Source organism: Malaya genurostris, chromosome 3 (genome assembly GCF_030247185.1).
Source record: "Malaya genurostris strain Urasoe2022 chromosome 3, Malgen_1.1, whole genome shotgun sequence".
In the NCBI taxonomy this organism is placed as follows: Eukaryota; Metazoa; Arthropoda; class Insecta; order Diptera; family Culicidae; genus Malaya; species Malaya genurostris.
The window spans coordinates 224,602,750-224,627,003 of NC_080572.1; the positions used below are offsets into that span (position 1 = coordinate 224,602,750).

At 39.7% G+C, this 24,254-nt stretch overlaps 1 protein-coding gene across 2 annotated transcripts in view; it reads left to right on the plus strand.

The window, feature by feature from the left end:
• The window catches only part of LOC131439132 (eukaryotic translation initiation factor 5B), a 338,283-nt gene that overhangs the window by 307,674 nt on the left and 6,355 nt on the right, over positions 1 to 24,254 (plus strand). The window lies entirely within an intron of this gene.

Consider the following 24,254-nt stretch of genomic DNA (forward strand, 5'->3'; position numbering starts at 1 on the left):
TAGAATACCACAGTATATGATTATACCGATATATGATTGATATGAGAAAGACATCAACACCACTAGGTGGATTAAAACAGGTTTTTTTTATTCAATAGAAAGTCTTTGATTGAAGAAGTCCATTTCACAGTTCAGTACAAGATTTATCGTAGTGTCAGATTGTTCACAAAACTGACATGTAATCAGCTGATTCTCGTAAGTTACCAACGATTTACAAGGATGTCTTTCGCCCTGTCCAAAAATCACATAAAATGGAATCGCACTATGTAGTCGCATACGTAACACTCACACGCCATTTTAGATACCGGGGAAAAATTACGGCACACTTCCTTTTCGATGGAGAGAATTTCTCCGCACTACGACATATTTTCTTGAACGTAATGATCACCGACCTGTGGGGGAAGGTCATGCACACGCACTTCTATGGCACCGTCCATCACGTATATAGGGATTTTATATTCAACGTTGTCATAGATAATACAGGTTATTTGTAAGCAATAGATTCAAGATATTGTATTTAAAATAAAGGGTGATTTTCTGAGGAGTATAGGACTTGATTTAAAAAAAAACACAAAAAAATTGATGAAATCTTTATTGGAATCTATAGAACGATTAATATAATTTAATGTATAAAGATTATTTCATGCAAATGTTGGTTGCGGCTCCGGTTTAGATGGCTCATGTGCAGGGTCCAATTTTGGCACACTTTCTCCAATATATCGGCCGATATTTCACGAATAATGCCTCTGGCCCATAATCCACAGCAAACAGTGACGTCTTTGGGATGCATTGGTAGCTCTTGCGAGGCTTCTGGCTGGTCTTCGCTCCAGATGTGGGAATTTTGCTTGTTAACGTATTCATTCAACCAGAAATGAGCTTCGTCACTGAATACTATTTTTCGATGAAAAATTGGATTTTCCTCCAACTTCGCCAGGGCGCTTCATTATTAAATTATAGACCAAACTGAACAAATTTGATTCACGCGTGATCTGTCAAAAACAGTTTTGCTAAAAAGATACCAGCAAAAAATCACCCTTTAGCTGCCTTCGAAAGTTGCATTTTTTCATCTTTCCACCAGCTCACGAATACCACGTCGAAAGAACTGTTCATCTTTTGGAGCGTTTTGAATCCTTTTTTCCACAGCTCCTCAACTAGAGAAGTCTGCTCAGTAAAGGCGTGAGACATCGATGAAAACAAATAATAGTCAGAAAGGACCAAGTCTGATTATGGTGGGTAAGAAAAAAGTTCCCGTTCGAGTTCAGTAATGATGTTTTCGACCAGTTTTGCTGTGTGTGCTGCAAAATAACTTTCTCATGTCATATGGAGCTTTCTGGTCGTTTTTCGAGTAATCACCTGGTCTACTCACATTGACCAAATATATTATTAGGTGTTCAACTTTGCTTCCGCTGTTTTTTTTCCAAAATTTTAAGCTTTATTGCGAAAAAGTGCTTACAGATGTATTATTCAAAGCGTTGTCTGTCGCTAGCGACAACTTTCTCCCATCTTTCCGGAAATTTTCGGATCCCGGCTCGAAAAAAGGAGTGCTTTTTTGACGCTATCCATGAAGAAATCCATTTTTCCAACTCTTCGAAGGATTGAAAATGTTTAACTGCCAGGCCGTGTGCCATCGAACAGAAGAAGGGTGAACATCTGGGGAATACGGCGGGTGGGGCAAGACTTCCCATTTCAGCGTTTCCAGGTACTTTTTGATCACTTTTGCGACGTGAGGCCGAGCATTGTCGTGTTGGAGGATGACTTTGCCATGTTGATACTGTGGCCGCTTTTCTTTTAGCGCGCGACTAAGACGCATCAGTTGCGTTCGGTAGCGATCTCCTGTAATGGTTTCACCCGTTTTTAAGAACTCGTAGTAAATTGTCATTCATTTTTGAAGGTTTTTTCTCTTCCACCATCATGTTTGTCTTCGACATCGAAATCACCATTTTTAAAACGTTGAAACCACTCCCGACACGTTCTTTTACTCAGAGCAGCATCACCGAAAGTTTCTGGAAGCATTCGATGCGCTTCAGTTGCATTTTTTTTTTCGAATTGTATCAGAAATGTAAAACTTTCCTCAAATGGCGAGAATTGGGCACATAAACAGACAACAGACAGACAGCGTGAATAATACGAAAACAAGAACCACTGTCACTGAAACGGCGATGACAAATAGTTAGGCACTGTACACACTCACTTTAAAGGCATTATCATCTATGTATTTTAACCAGCCTCAGCCGATACAGCCACCTATCGGAAAACGGCGGAAGCAAAGTTGTACACCTGATATATAACAATATGGATCACTCTTGTGATTCACGAGGGATATCACAGTCAGTGCAGTAAAACTTCATTCAATTCAATTGAAACTGAATGTGGAACACATTGACGATCTCTCTAATGCAGTAAACTTCACTCTCTGACACACACAATGTTTGCTGACGGCCCGAACGGGCAGCATTCAGTCATCACTCGTTTCTCTTCAATCGAGGCTTAGTTTAACCACCGTCAGTTGATCTCTTGAAGTAACAAAATATCTCTTTCAATAATGTAAGAGCGGCCTTCAAATGAGGTTCATGTAAACATTCGAATTGGTTCAAGAAAATAGATGAAAGACTAATCAGATAGCTGAAATATCAATCACAGAATACACATAAATTAATTGTTTCCTCCTTCAGTTTTCATTTTTTATACTTTACTCCATTTATAATTCTATTCGTTCGAATCTGCTTACTACCAAAGGCGAAAAAAGGCAGTAAAAGTCAAATGAATAAGTAGGGATACGCTGTCGGTCAGCGGCAATAAATTTCATTTTCATCCTATATTATTCGATTGAAAATGTAATTTTACCGCACAGATCACAGAAACATTGAGCTGGCAAAAACACCTCAATTTTTTATACACATATGACAGCAATAAGTAAACTGAACCCCAAATATATAAAACATTTCTTCATATGCACTGTACGAAAATAAAATCTGTAAATACGGCTTAAAATACAATCTTTTACTAATTCGAGAGAGAATACACTTTAAATCAAAAAACCCTTTCGATATAAGTGTATATGAAATTTATTTTCAATCTATATAAAACTCTAAATGTTAGCGCAGAGCGAAACGAATTCATCGTAATACTAATTCCAGAATTCCTCCAACATTTTCATGGAAAAGTATTACAATTTCTGGATTTTTACAAATACACTAGGCAGTTTTATTTTTAAAAAAATTGAACACCACTTCATCACTTTTAAATATGAAGACGAAAAGTTTACTTTTATTTCTGCACAGAACTTTGTACACTTTGCTATTATGAATGTAGTTTTGTTTATAGGCTATATTTCATTTCATCAGAAAAAAAAAACAAAACTTAAAATATAGAAAAGTTCCCACCTCTAAGTGGGCATCATGTTCAATTTGTTTTGACATTTCAGATTTTGGTGCACGCTAAACACAAACTATTAAATAATATTGAAATAGTAATCTTTCCCGTCGTGAGATGGAGTGATTGTGATGTCTTTCGATTTGTATTAGATTCCCTGGAGTGATCAATATTGGTATATAATATATTTGCAATGACTTCAGGATTGAGAGAGCTTGCATGACTTTCAGCCAATGTGGACGAGTTTTTGGAAAATCATGGGGACCCAAACCCAGATCATTCACAACGATTGTTAGACCAGCTTGGGTTGAGAAGTTCGTTTTCTTCCCAAAGCGATTAAATTAACGGCAATTGATGCCGTTTGTTGGCCAAAGTCGACCCATAATTGTCTGCGCTTGAGATTTTCAAAATAAATTCTTCTCTCGTCGCTGTTCGGTGCAAAATAAAACCCTTTGTTTCATGCCAAGAAAGCAAAATTTCTTTCTTCAGCTTATCAGAAATACATTTTGCGACCTTATTATTATGTATACCTTATGATCAAAAAAGAACCGGAATTTTATTAAAAAACGCAAAATTTCAATTTTTAATAAATTTCTTTATTATCGCCTTCAAAGTACTCTCCTCCTGCGGCAATACATGCATGCCAACGCTTGATCCAATTTTCCATACAAGTTTTATAGGCCACCGCAGTTCATACAGCGAATTCACTTTTATGGTCTCTATGGTCTCAAAACGCGTTCCCCGCAATGGCAATTTGAGTCTGGGGAAGAGGAAAAAGTCACACGGGGCCATATCTGGAGAGTACGGTGCTTGGTTGGGTTTTGGCCAAAAACTGCGACACAACCAACATCAACACGACGTTGTTTTTGAATGAAATTCAGCTTTTTTGGCACCAGCCGAGAAGCGACGCGTTTCAAACCCAAAACATCAGTTAAAATGTGTTCGGCTGATCCATAAGAGATGCCCAACAACACAGCAATCTCTCTAATCAGTACAGAACGATTTTGCAACACGATTTGCTTCGCCGATTCAATGTTTTCTTCAGTAACAGATGTTGTTGAGCGGCCAGGGATTTCATCATGATCCAAGCACGTACGACCACCTTTGAAGCGTTTATACCACTCGTATGCCTGTGTTTTTCTAGACACGAGAGGAGGGAGCGTAGCAAGTATCATCAACAGGGGGGATTATGAAAAAATCATAGAACTTGACGAGAATCGGTACTTTTTGAAGACCATACATACTTTTTGCACAACTTATATATGATTATAAGGATATTCGGTGGGGATAGGGTGTAGTAAGTGCCTCTAAAAAAGGGACTGTAATGTTTGTAACGGCATAACTCCGGAACTATTGCACGAATTGCTATAAAATTTGACACAGTTATTTCAGCTCTCCAGAAATAGTCATAAAGGCATTTTTATAGGGGAGGAAGCGTAGCAGTGTCCTTACCAGGGGTAATGAATAAATTTATTCAATTCGACGAGAATCGATACTTTTTGAAGACCATACATACTTTTTGCACAACTTAGATATGATTACAAGGGTACTCGTGTGGGTGGATGTAGTACGTGCCTCTAAAAAGGGGAATGTAATATTAACTCCGGAACTACTGAACGGATTGCTATCAAATTTGGCACAAATACTTCTTGCTGTTCAAAGATGACCATTAGGAAATTTTCAGCGGGGATAGTGTGTAGCAAGTGTCCTTAACATGGCGGGAGAGGATCAATGACGAAATTTTTATAATTTGAAGAGAATCGACATTTAGACTAGAAGGATGGGTTTTTGAAAAAAAAATTTCATCTCCCAGTTTTTTGTAAAACAAGAGAGTGGCAAGAATTTCAAGTTCGTAGTAGATAGTATTGCTGTTGGTAATTCGAATGCAACGCAATTAATTTAAATAATTTCGAAGCATCTGGTTCCATTTTGTCGGGAAATTCAAAGAACTAAGGGAAAATAATCTTTATCTGCCTATGATCGCGAGTGTATTTATGTCTCAGCATAACTACGAAACAACTAAACGAATGGCCACCAAGTTTGGCACATGTACCAAAGGTGGGAATCGATAGTATTTGAAAAGCACAGATACTTTCTACACCACTCAGGGTAATCATGGAGAAGATCTGTAGTAAGTTCACTGACAGAAGGGAAGTTAAATCAAAATAGATGATAAGGTTACTTTGAGGGTGAGCGAGTGGAGTAAGTTCCCCGAACATGGAAAGTGTAAGGGAAAATTGATCGGGTTTTAAAAAAAATTGGTACTTCTTTACAAGTACAATATATTTCTAGCAACTGAGCGAGGTTCATAAAAATATTCACATGAGGGAGGGGAAATAAGTATTCTCAATAATGATCTGAATTGACGAAATCATACAATCAATGTGCATTTTTTATGTAAATTAAGAAAACTGTCTCAAGATAATGGAAATAAGTTTACAACGACATTTGTATTAACTGAATCGTTACTCTATAGGTTTTCATCCCCGGTGAACGACTAGAATAGTTAAAGCCGGTGTAAAATAAATGATATAAAAAATTGTTCTATAGTACGAATGTAATTAAACAGCCTTTAGTTATAAAAAAACCATTATCAGATGGAAAGTTTTGAGCAATTACGTGTAAATAATGATGTCATAAAAATTTTTATAAAGAAGAGAGAGTAGCAAGTGTTAATAGCCATGGAAGCCAAAGGTATTGTAGATTGAATGTGACGAGGAAGTACGGAAGTACGTTACAAGCACATATACATATGAAACTCGGAGATAACTAAGAAAGTATTTATAGAGAGAAATGTGGCTTAAATGTTTCTAACAAAAGGGTTCAAATATAAAACTGACTCAATTTGTCGAGAATACCATAAAATCATTTTGAGATCTGAGATGGGGTACTGATCACTCACAATCTGAACATGAACGGAGTATTTTTCAACCGGGTTGTCGCCTAAGTTGCGTTTCATTGTAATCAGAGTATTTCACTAAGCAGGACAACTTCGAGAATTTTGTTAGGCCTTTCCTTCACAAAACATTTCCGAGCTACGCCGGGTAATTCAGGTAGTTTATTATAAGATAACTTATTTTTTTTCATAAATACGTTTATTTCTTAAGGCAGTTTACATAAGTTTTTCTTCGCCGTAGCATCACTTTTACATAATATTCTTATCCTAATTTAATTCTAACATAGTCACAACGTTTTGCATTTATTAAAACATATTCTCTTATTACTTAAATATCATCTTAGGTAACTCGTCATTAATTATGAAATCTACTCGGAAATATTATTTGAACCAAACGATTAACTTCTATAAATTATAAAATAAGCTGTTATTTTCAGACATTTTGTTAATAATTTCACAAACTGTTTCGAGTTTGTTTGTATCATTACATTATTTTTATTCTAATTTAGCTATTGGTTGAACTCATGGACGCAGCTGGGATCAGAACTAAGTCTTGAAAGGGGCCTTTATTAAATTGAAACTCCAGTTTTCTTTATGAAATGATAAATAAGTTTCATGTATGAAAGGTCACGACAAGCAAGAATGTCTCGAACTGGGATATTGGATAGTCTACCTTGGGTACGCAAAGAATTTATTAGTTGAGATCTGACATCACGATACTCCACGCATGTCCAAACGACATGATCAATATCTCGATAACCTTCGCCACAAGCACAATGATTAGTCTCGGGGAGCCCAATTCGAAGGAGATGTGCATCTAACGTGTAGTGATTGGACATGAGTCTAGACATCACACGAATGAAATCTCTACTCACATCCAGTCCCCTGAACCATGCCTTTGTCGATATTTTCGGAATAATTGAGTGCATCCACCGACCCAGATCATCTTTATCCCAAGAAGCTTGCCAGCTGGCAAGTGTTCTTTGGCGAGACGAGCTATAGAATTCGTTGAAAGCAATTGGTCTCTCATAAATTTCACCCTCAATAGCACCACGTTTGGCTAAAATATCGGCTCTTTCATTGCCAGGAATGGAGCAATGAGCCGGGACCCAGACTATAGTGATTAGATAATTATTGTTCAATATGTCGTTCAGGCACTGTTTTATTTTGCCCAGGAAAAACGGTTCAGTCTTGCCAGTCATGTTTGAGCGAATGGCTTCAATTGCACTCAGACTATCTGTGAAGAGGAAATAATGGTTTGGAGATAATGTGACGATTACACTCAAACTATAATGAACTGCTGCTAACTCTGCTATATAAACAGATGCAGGTTCTTGAAGCCTAAATGAGACCGAAACATTATTGTTGAACATACCAAACCCTGTGGCTTCTTCAATTCGCGATCCGTCCGTGTAAAACATTTTCTCAGAGTCAATATGCCTGAACTTACTTGAAAATATTTTTGGGATTTCCGTCGAACGTAGATGATCCGGGATTCCACGCACTTCGCGCTGCATGGATGTATCGAAAAATAAAGTTGAGTCAGGGACATTTAGGAGGCTGACACGGATAGGAATATATCTTGAAGGGTTGATTTCCTGTGACATATGGTTAAAATATATTGTCATGAATTTTGTTTGAGATCGAAGCTCGACTAGTCGTTCGAAATTATTAATTACCATGGGATTCAGCACCTCACATCTTATTAGCAGGCGTGATGAAAGCTCCCAAAATCGATCTTTTAATGGAAGAACTCCCGCCAGAACTTCAAGACTCATTGTATGTGTCGAATGCATGCACCCTAAAGCAATTCGCAAACAACGATACTGAATTCGCTCCAGTTTGATAATATGAGAGTTTGCAGCGGAACGAAAGCAAACGCATCCATATTCCATCACTGAAAGTATCGTTGTCTGATACAATTTTATTAGATCTTCCGGATGAGCACCCCACCAAGATCCTGTTATTGTTCGAAGAAAATTTACTCTTTGTTGGCATTTCGTTATCAGATACCTAATGTGTCCTCCCCACGTGCATTTGGAATCGAACCACACCCCGAGGTATTTAAAAGTTAAAACCTGTTGGATCATTCTTCCCATCATATGGAGCTGAAGCTGCGCGGGATCATGCTTTCTTGAAAAGACGACTAACTCTGTTTTCTCCGCAGAGAATTCGATACCAAGATGAACAGCCCAATCGGACAAGTTATCTAAGGTATCTTGCAATGGTTTATGCAGATCAATAGCTTTGGGTCCAGTAACTGAAACCACGCCATCATCTGCCAATTGTCTTAGTGTACATGGGGTTACTAGACAGCTGTCAATGTCATTTACGTAAAAATTATAGAGGAGCGGACTGAGGCATGAGCCTTGCGGGAGACCCATGTAACTATTTCTGAGTGTTGCCAAATCGCCATGTGAAAAATGCATGTGTTTCTCTGACAAAAGGTTGTGCAAATAATTATTTATAACCGCTGGGAGTCCATTTTGGTGAAGCTTGTCTGAAAGAACATCAATGGAAACTGAATCAAATGCTCCTTTAATGTCTAAAAATACAGATGCCATTTGTTGCTTTTGAGCGAAGGCAATTTGGATGTCAGACGAAAGTAATGCAAGGCAATCATTCGTCCCTTTATTTCTACGGAAGCCAAACTGAGTATCTGACAACAAACCGTTCGTCTCGACCCAAGTGTCGAGACGTCGTAGAATAATTTTTTCGAACAATTTTCTGATGCAGGACAACATCGCAATGGGTCTATATGAGTTGTGATTGGAAGCTGGTTTCCCCGGTTTTTGAATGGCGATAACTTTCACTTGTCTCCAGTCAGGTGGAACAATATTTTGCTCAAGAAACTTGTTGAACAATTCCAACAAACGTCTTTTTGCGAGGTTGGGCAGATTCTTCACCAAGTTGAATTTAATTCTGTCCAACCCTGGAGCGTTATTGTTACAAGACAAGAGTGCTATAGAAAATTGCATCATTGAAAATGGGTTATTAATAAAACCATTATTTGGAGGAGATTCCCGTATAATGCTCTGCGTAGGAACAGAATCTGGGCAAACTTTCCTAGCAAAGTCAAATATCCATCGGTTCGAGTATTCATCACTCTCATTGCCCACGTTACGATTCCTCATTCGTCTGGCCGTGTTCCAAAGAGTGCTCATTGAGGTATCTCTTGACAAACCTTCGACAAAATGTCTCCAATAGCTACATTTTTTGGCTCGAAGTATGCTCTTGTACTTGGTTTCTAAAACCATAAGTTTTTCAAAATTCTGAGGAGTTCCTCCTCCCCGTTTTAGAAACGTCTTGCAAGCATTTTGTTTTGCGAGTTTAGCCTCTGAGCACTCTTTGTCCCACCAGGGGTTGGGAGGCCTTCTGTTAGTCGTTGGCCCAGGAAAGCGTTTAGTTTGGGATTGTTCTGCTGCCTCCAGAATCGAACAAATGAGGAAGTCATATTCTTCAAGTGGAGGGAGCTCTTCCATTGAATTCAAAATACTAGAGATACTACTTTGGTATTTAATCCAGTCGATATTTTTTGTCAAATCATATGGAATACTAGCGGAAGTAGCAATGCAATTGCTACTGCTAATTGAGATGATGAGTAGTAAATGATCGCTACCGTGTAAATCAGGCAGTATTTTCCAGGTGCAATCTAGTCGAATTGATGTTGAGCAAAGAGATAGATCTAATGCATTTGGGCGTGCCGGAGGTCTTGGGATCCGTGTCATGCTACCCATATTTAATACCGTCATGCTAAAATTGTCACAAATGTTTTGTATTAAAGATGATCTGCTATCATTGTAAACGGAACCCCACATAATACCGTGCGAATTTAAATCCCCCAGAATCAATCGTGGTGCAGGAAGGGCTTCAACCATTTCATTAAGCTGTTGCTGTCCAACTTGTGCTTTTGGAGGAATATAAACCGAAGCTATGCAAATATCTTTGCCTTTAATGTTTATTTGGCAAGCAACAACTTCTATACTAGAAGTTGAAGGGATGTTTAATCTATAAAAGGAATAGCATTTCTTCATTCCCAAAAGCACTCCACCATACGGAGAGTCTCTATCGAGACGTATAATGTTAAAATCATTAAAATTTAAAGCTATGTTTGAAGTAAGCCATGTTTCGCATAAAGCAAATACATCACATTTTTGACTATGCAATAATATTTTAAATGAATCAAGTTTTGGCATGATGCTTCGACAATTCCACTGCAGGACATTGATTGTATCATTTGCGACGGGTGATAAATTATCCATCAAAAGATACAAAACCTGAGACAATTGGCCATTGAGCTGATAACTGCTTCAAAAAGGTTCTAGCTATTGGAAGGAATGCCATTATGAGGGTCTTTAAGGGTTCAGATATATTGAATGCTGAGAAAATCCATTCAACAATTTCCGAAAACTTCAGTAATCCTGTTGGTGGCTGTGAAATGGAGCCCACTGGATTATTATCTTTTTCTGTACTAGATCCTGGATTGGTTTGTGAATTTGACAAACCAGGAGGCACAGTCTTTGGTTTTGACTTTTTTTGTTTAACACGGGGATCTTTTTTTGAAGATGAAATTTTAGGTGTCTTTTTTGGTAATTTGGAGGAAGACTTCTTTCTCTTAACTGACCCTTGGGTAGTGATAAACGAATTACCTTCACTATTTTCGTCAGAGTCAGAGTCCTCTGGTTCCTCTAGATTTGAAAACCCGTTTTCGGTTTCCAAAGGAGGGACATCAATGACCGTTTTAAGCATTTCTGCATATGTGCACTTAGACCGTGCTTTTAAAGAAAGCTTAATTTTGTCTTTGTGCACTTTAAATGCAGTGCATACTGAAATATCATCATGAGGACTATTCCCACAATAAATACATTTTTCAATTTCCTTGTTGCAATCATTATCTTTATGAGGCCCTTCACACTTAATACATTTTGGTTTATTACTACAGTAAGTAGCTGTGTGGCCGAATTTTTTGCAGTTCGTACAATTCATTACATTTGGAACAAAAAGCCGAACAGGGAGGCGAATTTTATCGACATAGACATGGGACGGCAACGCAGACCCGGCAAATGTCACTCGAAACGAGTCTGATGGGCGATAAACTTTTTTTTCCTCTTCATGAACTACTGAGTACAGTTGTTTGCACTCCAGTATTTTCACACCCTCAAGCATAGAGTTCTTGAAACGACCAACACCATGCTTGAGTAAATCATCTACCGAAAGACTCGCTTCGGTAACAACACCGTCAATTTCGACATCTTTGGAGGGTATGTAAACTTTATACTCTTTATTGAAATGTTCCGAAGAGACAATATCATTCGCGTGTTTCAAATTATTTACCACAACACGAATTTTATCGTTATTTACTTTTATGATCTCTTTGATTGAAGAGTATCGTGATGTCAAACCTTTATTAATTTGAAAAATGTTTAATGGCTTTGATATACGTCTAAAAAAGACTATCCAAGGCCCAGAAGAGCTCTCCTGATATTTTTTCGTTCGTGGGGGTATAGGATTCATGCTAGGATTTACGTCCATGGATTCATCCATCACATTAAAATTTTTAATCAAACTTTAAAATAAAAAATGAAACCAACACTACACAGTACTCAATCAAAAGGAAAAGAAAAAACTTCTACCTTGAAATTGTTGTCTATCTCCGTTGCACTGCCGTGTAGATCCTCGTTGCTCTAGATGTTCTTGTTGGATGTATCTGGACGTTGATACAATGCTGAAGCTCACTGTAGCGATAGAATATGATGTGATGCTACTGCTACCTGACATCCAGCACCACTCGAATTCCGATTTGCTTTCGTCTTCGCCAGCTGTAACCAGCGCAGGTCACCGGTGTATACCTGCGTGTTGTATGGCAGTGGAAAGACCGAGTTGTCTTGTCTCCTTCTTCCTAGTGCTCCGCACCGATATGCTTCTGCACCGAAGTGCCTTCGCACCGGTGTGCCTTCGCACCGGTGTGCCTTTGCACTCTCCTGCTTCTGTGTGCCTTTGCACTCTTCTTCTTCAATGTGCCTTTGCACTCTCCTGCTCAGCACTTGTGGCTGTATATTGTGGCCTGGGTAGAGCTTGGGAAACGCCCTTTGTTGTTTCCTTCACCAGCTTGGCCCAGCACTAGGGCTCTCTTATGCAGCACGACTATACGTTTTAACGGCTGCTGCCAACAGGTCTCTACCTGTAGTTCAACCGTTGTCGTATTTAACGCGTGTAAACCAACCAGCGTTATTAAACTGTACGCTTCTATACACAACCTTCTCGGTTGAACGGCTATTACTGAATGAAGATAACTTATTCGCTGTTTCAATTTGCAGTTTCACGTCCATTAAAAAACCTGAAGACAAAAAACTGAAATCTCAGATTCGGGGTGATTTCCGACTCAAACAATAGAAAGGCTTCAGTAACTTTGAAATTTAAAAAAAAGAACTCGAATTGAAAATAATCGAAATCTCTGGACAGTGTAGGAAATTTATCATAACACCAACGAGGCGTTGCGAAGCCGGTGACACCACAGAAATAGGCGATGCGATGCTGCTCGGGCCGTGCGGTTGCTAAACCACTGGCGAGCAAAGTTGGGCGCGATCGTCGACTGGAGTCGGTTATGTAGCCAACTTCCATGAATGAATGAACGTAAAAAAATACTACTGCCCACCACAGCAATCATCGCGGGTTGTACAAATCGTAAGCGTTGGCGATTATTTACGGCTCGAACCGATCCAAACTTCTCGAATCCATTCGACAGGGGGTTCATCGTGAACAGGGTAATTTATCGTTTCTCCAACAGGTAGAAATATCTACCTTTTTCCTAAAAAAAAGAGCTCCATTGAACTATTCTGTCGTTTGATGTCACATCATAAATCTTCAAATTCAAACCTCCGATCCGTAACAGCCTAGTAGTTTTGAAAACAGCTCCACCCTAGCTAGTAACAAATCCATTCACGGCAAGTGTTCGATCGTTAGCTTCATTAGCATGGCACACAGGGTCGGTGGCGTGGTCAAAGCGATTGTAGGTCGCCCGGTGCTTAAGTAAGCTGTCTTTGTGGAACCCGGAGAGATCGGAGAGTGAATCCAAACACGTCCGGGACCACGGGGACGATAAATGGCTTACCCATCAAAAAGTCACGCATTACCCGTCGTACAAAACGACGAAACACAAACGGCAAACCACGCGCATATCATCTTGGTCAGCTTACTTGGGTTTCCATAAAAATTAGCTGGAAATCGATCGCCATTTCCTGTTTACCAAACTTTTTCCTGCGAGTAAAGCGCGTTTGAAGAATAAATGTATAAATATATGTATATACGAAGTGTCATTCACGGCTCAGGTGCGGCGGGACGGTTTGCGGAGCGCGTCCTCACGCCCCGCCGCAGTGCCACCTCGGGAGGACACTGGTTTGCCACACCGGCGGGGATATTTTCATCGAACGCCTCGTCGAAAACGTCGCTGTGATCGTATCGTTTGACATACCCACCAGTGTGCAACCGCTGAATATGGCCTCTGGCTCGAAAACGGAAAACGGATGTTGTTGTCTGACATCGCAAAAAAAAATTTCCATTCATAACTTCAACATTTTTCAACAACCACGCAAAAGTAAAAAGGTAAAATATTGTGCGTGCAAAAAAGAAGCAAAAATAAATGTTCGAGGTTGTTGCTTGAAAACGCAGCAGATTTAGTGTTGAGGATAGATCAGAGGTGCTTAGCATTATGATCGATGAATATTGTTCTGCAGATAAATCGTTCTATAGTACAGCACCAATTACCGAAGCGAACTGTCACTTCTGGTTGATGTCAGAACAAGACAATGTTGGAAGAAATTAACAATAGTATTATAAATTCCTGAAATGTTCCGTAGTATGCGGCAAATTCTCTGTATCAAGAGTCACTAATCGCCGACCGAGAGCCTGCTTCCGCCCACGCTCCGCCTAGCAGAGAAGGTGCGGCATCTTATTAATTCCTATTAACACAATCGAGTTTCTGCTTCAGCCAGGCACCGTTGTCCGCCTTGCCGGTGCTGACCGCCGTGTACCCTGCGCTGGAGCATTCAATTAACATTAGGTATTCATTGAATATATTTTGCTTTTATAGTGTAAATTAATTATTTCTATATTATAATTCCATCGTCGTAGTCGCCATCGACTCCTTCGTAGTCGACCGTGTCAGACCGTAACAACAACGCAAAACAATCTCCGATCCGACGGATACCGAAAGAAGCAAAATATATATAAAAAAAACAACGCGCCGTTCTCCTACGCGTTCCGTCGAATAGCGCATAGAGAACCGGTGTCATATTTGGTGAGGCGTCCGTGGCGTGGTCGTGGAAGCCCGCGCACGGAATACATTTGCTGCCTTGCATTTTTGCCGGCTACTATAAGAAGAAATAACGGACAGAGATAGCAGGATATACGTACGAAATTAAGCTTAAAGTGATTTGCATACCCTGTCAATTGTGATTCCTTTAATTCGCACCATCACCATCTATCTCCTCGCTATCCGAAACGTTGTTGCCTTGCCCGTTTGTCACTTGGCCAGACTGCAGTACAAATCTCACTTGTACCGATAGATGCACGATCCATTTAAGGGACCATTCGCGGCGGCGGTTCACCAGCTGGACGGGGGCGGTCTTCTCCGAATCGACACTTGACTCTGATGTGTGCCGTACTTGAAACTACTAGCTGCTCGCTGCCACCGCCGGAATGTCATCGTTGGAACGGCGAGTACAAGTGTGAACGATATTCGTCGATGACGGAACGATACAATATAAAGCCTAGAGTCGGTAGGCGATTGATGGATGAAGTTTTGTCATGTGGGACGCTGACCGGGGACTGTCCATCTAGGGCAAATCGGACCCCGTCATCGGAGAAGCAAAGTCGACTTATGAGCTCTACCACAGTCCGTGCATTTGTTGTTTAATAGAGATATAAATCGTAGCGGTCAATGTGGTCAAAGGCGGATTTTTTATAGCTCTCCATGCGCGTTGGATACGAATATCTCGTTGGTTTGATTCAGTTCATATCGGAAGGGTAATATTTTCCGAGACTTTCTGGACTGACAGCAGAAAATAATACTGTTGTAAATGACAATAAAAAATGATCCAGAATCGAATCGGAATCGGAAGCAGAAGGCTCGAATACCGCCACTTTCTTAGATTTTGAGCTATGAAGGGTTCACCTTGTTCCTACTAAACTCTACTCAAATTCTTTTTATTCATTTATCACCAACCGGGGTCGGGGGTTCAAAGTGTAACGTGTTGGTCTTGCAAGCACGTTGGCATGTGTTCAAGCCCAGACAGTGACCGTAGAACACTTTGAGCCATGCAGTTGTGTCCACTTACGAAGTTTGACGTTGAAAAAGAAGTTAAAATTTACCATCCGAACGCTGTACCCTGACTTTGCTGATTTGGTTGACTGTCACGCATTAAAGAATGTACGGAGTCAAATAGCATCATAAGAAATTATTCGGCGAAATTCATCATCATCTCCAATCTTTCAGGGAATCTAATCAAAGATTTTGGGGCTGACTATAGCGTGGTGGGTCATGCAAACCACCTGGGTTCGATTGCCAACCCCGCACATAGGGCCAGAAACCTCTATAATCGAAACAAAAAAAAAATAAATCAAAGATATTATTTAACAACTAGCTGAATTACCCGGCGTTGCTCGTAAATGTTTAGTTGAAGGGAAGTCCGAACAAAATTCTCGAAGTTGTCTCGCTTAGTGAAATACTCCGATTGCAATGGAACACAAATGAGACGACAATCCGGTTGAAAAAAACTCCGCTCATGTTCAGATTGCGAGTGATCAGTGCCCCATCTCAGCTCTCAAAATAATAATCATTTCCATGGTATTCTCGACAAATTGGGTCAGTTTTATATTTGAACCCTTTTGTTAAAAACATTTAAGACACTTTTCTCTCTATAAATACCTTCTTAGTTATTTCCGAGTTTCATATGTATATGTGCTTGTAACGTACTTCCGTACTTCCTCGTCACATTCAATCTACAATACCTTTGGCTTCCATGACTATAAACACTTGCTACTCTCTCCTCTTTATAAAAATTTGTTTGACATCATTATTTACACGTAATTGCCAAAACTTTCAATCTGATAATGATTATTTTATAACGAAAGGCTGTTTAACATCATAACTACATTCGTACTATAGAACAACTTTTTTTATATCATTTATTTTACATCGGCTTTAACCATTTTAGTCGTTCACCGGGGATGAAAATCTATAGAATAACGATTGAGTTAATACAAATGTTGTTGTAAACTTATTTCCATTATCTTGAGACAGTTTTCCTAATGTACATAAAAAATGCACATTGATTGTATGATTTCGTCAATTCAGATCAATATTTGGAATATTTATTTCTCCTCCCTCTTGTGAATATTTTTATGAACCTTGCTCAGTTGCTAGAAATATATTATACTTGTAAAGAAGTACCAATTTTTCCTTACACTTCCCATGTTCGAGGAACTTACTCCACTCGCACACCCTCCAAATAACAATATAATCTATTTTGATTTATCTTCCTTTTTGTCAGTGAACTTACTACAGATCTCCTCCATGACTATCCTGAGTAGTGTATCTGCGCTTTTCAAAAAATATCGATTCCCACCTTTGGTACATGTGCCAAACTTGGTGGCCATTCGTTTAGTTGCTTCGTAGTTATGCTGAACCATAAATACACTCGATCATTGGCAGATTATTTTCCCTTAGTTCTTTGAATTTCCCGGCAAAATGGAACCAGATCCTTTGAAATGATTTAAAAAAATTGCGTTGCATTCGAATTAACAACAACAATACTATCTACTACGACATTGAAATTCTTGCCACTCTCTTGTTTTACACAATTTATTTTCAAAAACTCCTCCTTCTAGTCTAAATGTCGATTCTCTTCAAATTATATAAATTTCGTCATTAACCCTCTCCCGCCATGTTAAGGACACTTGCTACACACTCTCCCCGCTGAAAATTTCCTAATGGTCATCTTTGAAGAGCAAGAAGTATCTGTGCCAAATTTGATAGCAATCTGTTCAGTAGTTCCGGAGTTAATATTACATTCCCCTTTTTAGAGGCACGTACTACATCCACCCCACACGAATATCCTTATAATCATATTTAAGTTGTGCAATAAGTATGTATGTGATCTTCAAAAAGTACCGATTCTCGTCAAATTAAATAATGTTTTTAATGATCACCTTTGTTAAGGACACTTGCTACGCTCTCTCCCCTCATGAAAATATTCTTATAACCATCTCTGAAGAGCAAGAAGTACATGTGCCAAGTTCGACAGCAATCCTTTCAGTAATTCAGTTATGCCATTACAAACATTACACCCCTATTTTTAATGGCACTTGCTACATCCACCCCCATATAATCATATCTAAGATATGCAAAATGTTTCTATGGTCTTCAAATCGTATCGATTCTTGTCAAGTTATATGAATTTTTCCATGACTTCACCTTGTTTATGACTCTTGCTACGCTCTCTCCCCTATAAAAATACTCCTTAAACCCTCTCTGAAATATAATATATATAGATGATACCTTTTATTTGAATCTAAATTTGTTGGAATTGGTCACGCCATCTCTGAGAAAAGTGAGGAAGTAAGTTAAAATAAGATTTTATTCACTAATCACCCTGTAACTCCGGAAGTCGGATCAAAATAAAATTCAGGAACTTTTTATAGGACAATTGTACCGTTCATCTGAATCTAAGTTTGTAAGAATCGGTTCAGCCGTCTCTGAGAAAAGTGAGTGCAAAAAAATGTTACATACATACACACACATACAGATATTTTGCATACTCGACAAACTGAGTCGAACGGTATATGACACTGGGCCTTGGTCGGTTTTCACAGTGATTGCATAACCGACCAAATTTTTCAACCCGAACACGATTCGTCCTCGTTGAAAATTTAAAAATACCCGACCCGAGTTCGACAAACATATCTTTGTTCTATTTATCCATCGACTCGATTTTGCGCAGTCTCGAAATAATGCCAACCAAGAGTTACAAGGTTTTGTACCGAAGAACATAAATCTCAATTAAATTTGGAGAATTTCAATACCATACCTGTTTTTCAGTAGTGACAATCTCACTATCATGAACCGTTGTCATTGGGTTTGAACGCCTAAAATACCTCCCTGGTGAAAAATCTCTTTAGGAAGAAAATTGAGCGAAAGGTACCTCTCTTCAAAGTAATATATGGTAAACCGGATTGAGAACCTTGCTTTAAAAAATATTTTGCTGCTGAGTTTGCACAGTTTAGGCCGCTTCATAAATTAACAGGCCAATGTGTGCAGTTTTTTTCAATTTTAGAAAAAACGAATTCAAATTCAAAACTTGCAATTTAAAAACTATTTAAAATCAGCGCAAAACATGCAGACATACTTACCTTACCTAACAGCTATAGACCTGGGGTATCTTTTGCTGTATCAAACATAACAACGTCTCCACATAACTCGGTCCATGGCTCCTCGTCGCCAGCCACTCAAGGCACGGATGCTTCGTAGATCACACTCCACTTGATCAATCCACCTTGCTCGCTGCGCTCCTCTTCTTCTTGTACCAGTCGGATTAGATTCAAGAACCATTTTCACTGGGCTGTGGTCCGACATCCTTATGACATACCCAGCCCATCGTAAACTGTCGATTTTAGCTGTTGATCCTCTGCCAACATAGTTCAGGGCTCTTGACCATATAGAGCGTTTTGTAGATGGTTAATTTCGAGGGGTGGCGTATATTTCTCGATAGAAGGTTTTTTTCTGTATCCAAATTAAGCACGGTTTCCTGCAAAAATACGTCTCTGAATTTATCTGCAAGTATCATTATCGGCGGTCACCAGTGAGCCCAAATACACGAACTCGTCAACCACCTCGATATCGTCACCGTCTATTAATATTCGTGGTGGGAGGCGTAGTGTTTCTTCTCTAGAGCCTCTTTCTCTCATGTACAGGGTGATTTTTTAAGAGCTTGAGAACTTTTTTAAACAATAAAACGCATAAAATTTGCAAAATCTCATCGGTTCTTTTTTTTAAACGTTAGATTGGTACATGACATTTACTTTTTGAAGATAATTTCATTTAAATGTTGACCGCGGCTGCGTCTTAGGTGGTCCATTCGGAAAGTCCGCTTTTTTATCGACAAATTTTGTTCAGCGATGAGGCTCATTTCTGGTTGAATGGCTACGTAAATAAGCAAAATTGCCGCATTTGGAGTGAAGAGCAACCAGAAGCCGTTCAAGAACTGCCCATGCATCCCGAAAAATGCACTGTTTGGTGTGGTTTGTACGCTGGTGGAATCATTGGACCGTATTTTTTCAAAGATGCTGTTGGACGCAACGTTACAGTGAATGGCGATCGCTATCGTTCGATGCTAACAAACTTTTTGTTGCCAAAAATGGAAGAACTGAACTTGGTTGACATGTGGTTTCAACAAGATGGCGCTACATGCCACACAGCTCGCGATTCTATGGCCATTTTGAGGGAAAACTTCGGAGAACAATTCATCTCAAGAAATGGACCGGTAAGTTGGCCACCAAGATCATGCGATTTGACGCCTTTAGACTATTTTTTGTGGGGCTACGTCAAGTCTAAAGTCTACAGAAATAAGCCAGTAACTATTCCAGCTTTGGAAGACAACATTTCCGAAGAAATTCGGGCTATTCCGGCCGAAATGCTCGAAAAAGTTGCCCAAAATTGGACTTTCCGAATGGACCACCTAAGACGCAGCCGCGGTCAACATTTAAATGAAATTATCTTCAAAAAGTAAATGTCATGTACCAATCTAACGTTTAAAATAAAGAACCGATGAGATTTTGCAAATTTTATGCGTTTTATTGTTTAAAAAAGTTCTCAAGCTCTTAAAAAATCACCCTGTATTTTGTTTTTGACGCATTTATGGCCAGTCCGATACGCCTAGCTTCAGCTTTCAGTCCGATGTAGGTTTCCGTCATTTTCTCAAGGTTACGCGTTACAATATCAATATCGTCAGCGGAATCAAAAGGTTGTATGGACTTTCGGAAGATCGTGCCACTCGTATCGATCCTTCGAATCACACCTTCCAAAGCAATATTGAACAAAATACAAGAGAGTCCATCACCTTGCCGTAGCCCTCTCCGAGATTCGAAAGGATTCGAGAGCGTCCCAGATACTCGGACGTAGCAAATCACTCTATCCATCGTTGCTTTTACCAATCGCGTCAGTTTATCGGGGAAACCGTATTCGTTCATTATCTGCCATAGCTGTTCTCGATCGATTGTGTCGTATGCCGCTTTGAAGTCAATGAATAGGTGATGCGTGGGAACGTTGTATTCACGACACTTCTGGAGTACTTATCGCGAATATGTGATCCGTTATCCCGCTTGGTACGGCTTTACGAATTCCTTAGCTATTGGTGAGAGACGACGGCAAAGGATTTGGGAAAGTACCTTGTAGGCGGCGTTCGGCAATGTGATACCACTCCTTCCATCCATTTCTGCAGTAGAATCTCCTCCTCCCAAATCTTAGAAATTATCCAGCGCAGCGTTCTAGCCAGTGCTTCTCCTCCATGTTTGAGCAGCTCGCCTGGTAATTGGTCATTGCCCGCGGCTTTGTTGTTCCTCAGCTTGCCGATCTCCTCACTTATCTCCGACAGATAAGATGCTGGAAATCTGTCGTCGGCTGAGCGTGCACCCAGATTGATTCCTGTGTCGTTCTCTGTATCCTGTACTTCGCCATTCAGATTTTCACCATAGTACTGCTTCCACCTGTCGATCACCTCACGTTCGTTCGTGAGAAGGTTGCCACTGTTATCTCTGAACATTTTGGCCTGTGGCGTGTAGTCTCTACGTGAGCAGTTCACCTTCTCGTACAACTTCCGTGTATCATTTTCGCGGTACACCGATTTCTGTCTGTTCCGCGCCGCAGCATCCTCTCCCTTGCTGCAGTCTGTTCTTCGAACAACTGCTGGAATTAGCCGTCAAACCAGCCATTACCTCGATTCGATAACCTCCTGCCTAGTACGGTGCTACTTTTGGCGAACCTTATATTCCTCTAGTCATCTTCAAGAGTCGCCGTGCCAAGCTGCTCTTCCGTTGGTAGCACTAGCTCCAGCCAATACTCGTATTTCTCGGCAGTGCGAACGCTACGTAGCTGCTTGAGGTTGAGTCCCGGCGTTCGTGCGCGACGAGTATTGTGAACCGTCGATAGTTTTGAGCGCATACAAACCGCGACAAGATAGTGGACAGAATCAATGTTGGCAGTGCGGTAAGTGTGGATGGCGTCAGAGAAGAATCGCCTGTCAACGAGAACGTGGTGGATTTGATTTTCCGTATATTGATCAGGCTTTTGTGGATACCTTTGCGAGGGAAGAAGGTGTTTCGGAATACCATTCCTCGGGAGGCGTTTGTGTTGCCGATGACGAGTTTTACATCCCGCCGTGGGCAGCTGTCGTAGATTCGTTCCTGTTGCGCGTAAAAAGCTTCCTTCTCGTCATCGGGTCTCGTCACATGTGGGCAGTGCACGTTGATGATGCTGTAATTGAAGAAGCGGCCTTTTATTTTCAATACGCACATCCAAGCACTGATGGGTGGCAGCCAATCAGCTGGAGCATCGTGCCCAACACTACAAATCCCGTTCCTAAAACGCTAGTTGTGTCACAACTCTGATAAAAGGTAGCCGCTCGATGTTCGCTTTTCCACAACTTTTGTCCCGTCCAACAAAGTTTCTGCAGTGCTACAACATCGAGGCCGCGAATTTGAATGCAGCATTTGCTTGTATCGTGGGAAATCAAGCGATTTGCAGTTCCATGTGCCAAGCTTCCAATCGTAGTTATTTGCTCGTCGCCGCAGTACTTCTTCCTTGATTACTCGTAACTTCTTTTCACGGGCGTCTTGTCATGCTTGGCACAAGGATGGTAATCTACCGCTCCTAACATGGAGAACAGAAGCGAAAGGTTTGACTCGCTCTCTGAAAAGAGGAGACAAGCCCCCCCTTCCCCGAACAAGTTATGATTTGGTTTTTGTATATGTAGAATTATTTGTTAAAACTGTGAAATTCAACAAAAATCTGACATCTTCAAATTTTAGATCTAAATATGTCGAGAACGGCTACTTCTAGCAGAAAGAACACGATGAGCATTTTTTTTTAAATCTGTAGAATCATATTCTACTGTTCAAATTTTCAATCTTCAAGAACTGGTAATGCTAAAAATATATTCAAATTGTTTTATCAGTGACTTTTAAAAAGTTAGGGTAAATTTAAATTGGTTTAAAATTCAAATTTCGAATGAAATCTTGTTTAATACTATTGTCGTAACAAAATTGAAAAAAAAGCATAGAATTTTTTTCTGTGTAATTTTTTAGAGTTCCCAATACATATAAAAATATAAATACATATTTCATTCATTAAACGCTATGCCTCACAAAAACCTGTTTTAAAATGTCTGACAAGAACAATAATTTAAGTGACGAAAAAAAACTATTTTGACAAGTGAATCCAAAGAGGGGGCCGACCTAACCAACAAAGAGCTACTTTAATCAATAATTATAATTAATTATAATCAAGCATTCCAACCAATATCTTCAAGAATAAAGAATGAGGTTTTTTTATTGCTTCAGTAAAATGGAGTCCCCTCGGAAACGCCTTCCTTTTATGGGATCCACAATAAATTACTGAGCTATTTTGATACAAACAACTAGAAAAAGCATGCGTCCTTGGAAAATTCGAGAATGTTCGGACAAATACCTTCTGCGTAAATATTGACCCAATTTGCTGAAGCAAAAAAAAACTTTTTTCACTACAGCTACTCTTCTCCGGTACTTAGGCCTTGCCTGTTTTTTTTTTATCCTAGAACCGAGCCCCGTTTGCTAAAAATAGCATTTCGGTCACCCGCAAGGATTGGCTCACACCCCCCAGTCATCTGTGCGTCCACATGGCAATAAACAGCATCATATCCTACTGCAGATGAAGGCTGAACCCGACAGGCCTTCGAACCCAAGGACATTCACCCCAGGAGTTGCCAGTCAATCCGAGTGTTCGCGCGCAGTCGAAACAACGTGTTGACCCAGTTTTCCCTGGCTGCTTCGTCGTCATTTATCCAGGATTTTATCGATTTTTGCGTTCCATTCAGTATCGTGGCAAACCACACACACACACCCAGTTGCAGTTTTCGTTCATGCTCTCGTGTGTAATTCGTCCTTTTCTATCCCCTCTCGATTTCCTCTGGTGGAGCCTGGGGAAGCTGGTTGCGATGAAGTTGGTTTGTGAAACCAGCGAACCATCCCACAATGACCTATATTTCGTGTTCCCTCGATGTTACCGCCTAGGTGCGAATCGAGTTCCCAGGAAAGGAGCCAATGTCCTTCATTCGATGGAAGTGGAAGTGATGACGTCAATGCGGAAAGGAAGAATTTAAAATCCAACACAATTCGTATCACAAGGGAAATGAAATTAAAACCAATTTTGTGAATTGCTTCTCATAAATTGCTAAGCTATTGCAATTTGATCTTAGTAATAATCAGCAAAATTGAATCATGTATCCATCAATTATTCCAAAACCAACATACTCGCAATTGAAACAAACTGAGAATTTTTTCGTTGCTGTTATTGAACTCTGTTTACAGAGTTTGTCGAATAATGGTCTATCAAATTGTCTTCAAATTAACGAGCTTTCTATACCATATTGGCATATGTATTGATTGCGAATTAAAAAAAGTTAGTTTTAAAATATCTCAGTTTAGTTTTCTACATATTCGGATTAAAATCCATTGCCATTAAATCATGAAAATGTTTACAGGAAGTGAGTTATTGCTCATGATATTGATGATCTTCACGATCTTTATGATTAAGAAATCATGGTATCGGTAATGGATTTGTATCCGTGTTGCAACTTTGTTTTATGGAATTGTTCATAAACTATTTTGTTTTAGGAGTGATCATGGTTTGAGTTAGGGTTTTAAAAATAAATAACATTAGCATTAGAGACCGCTCGTG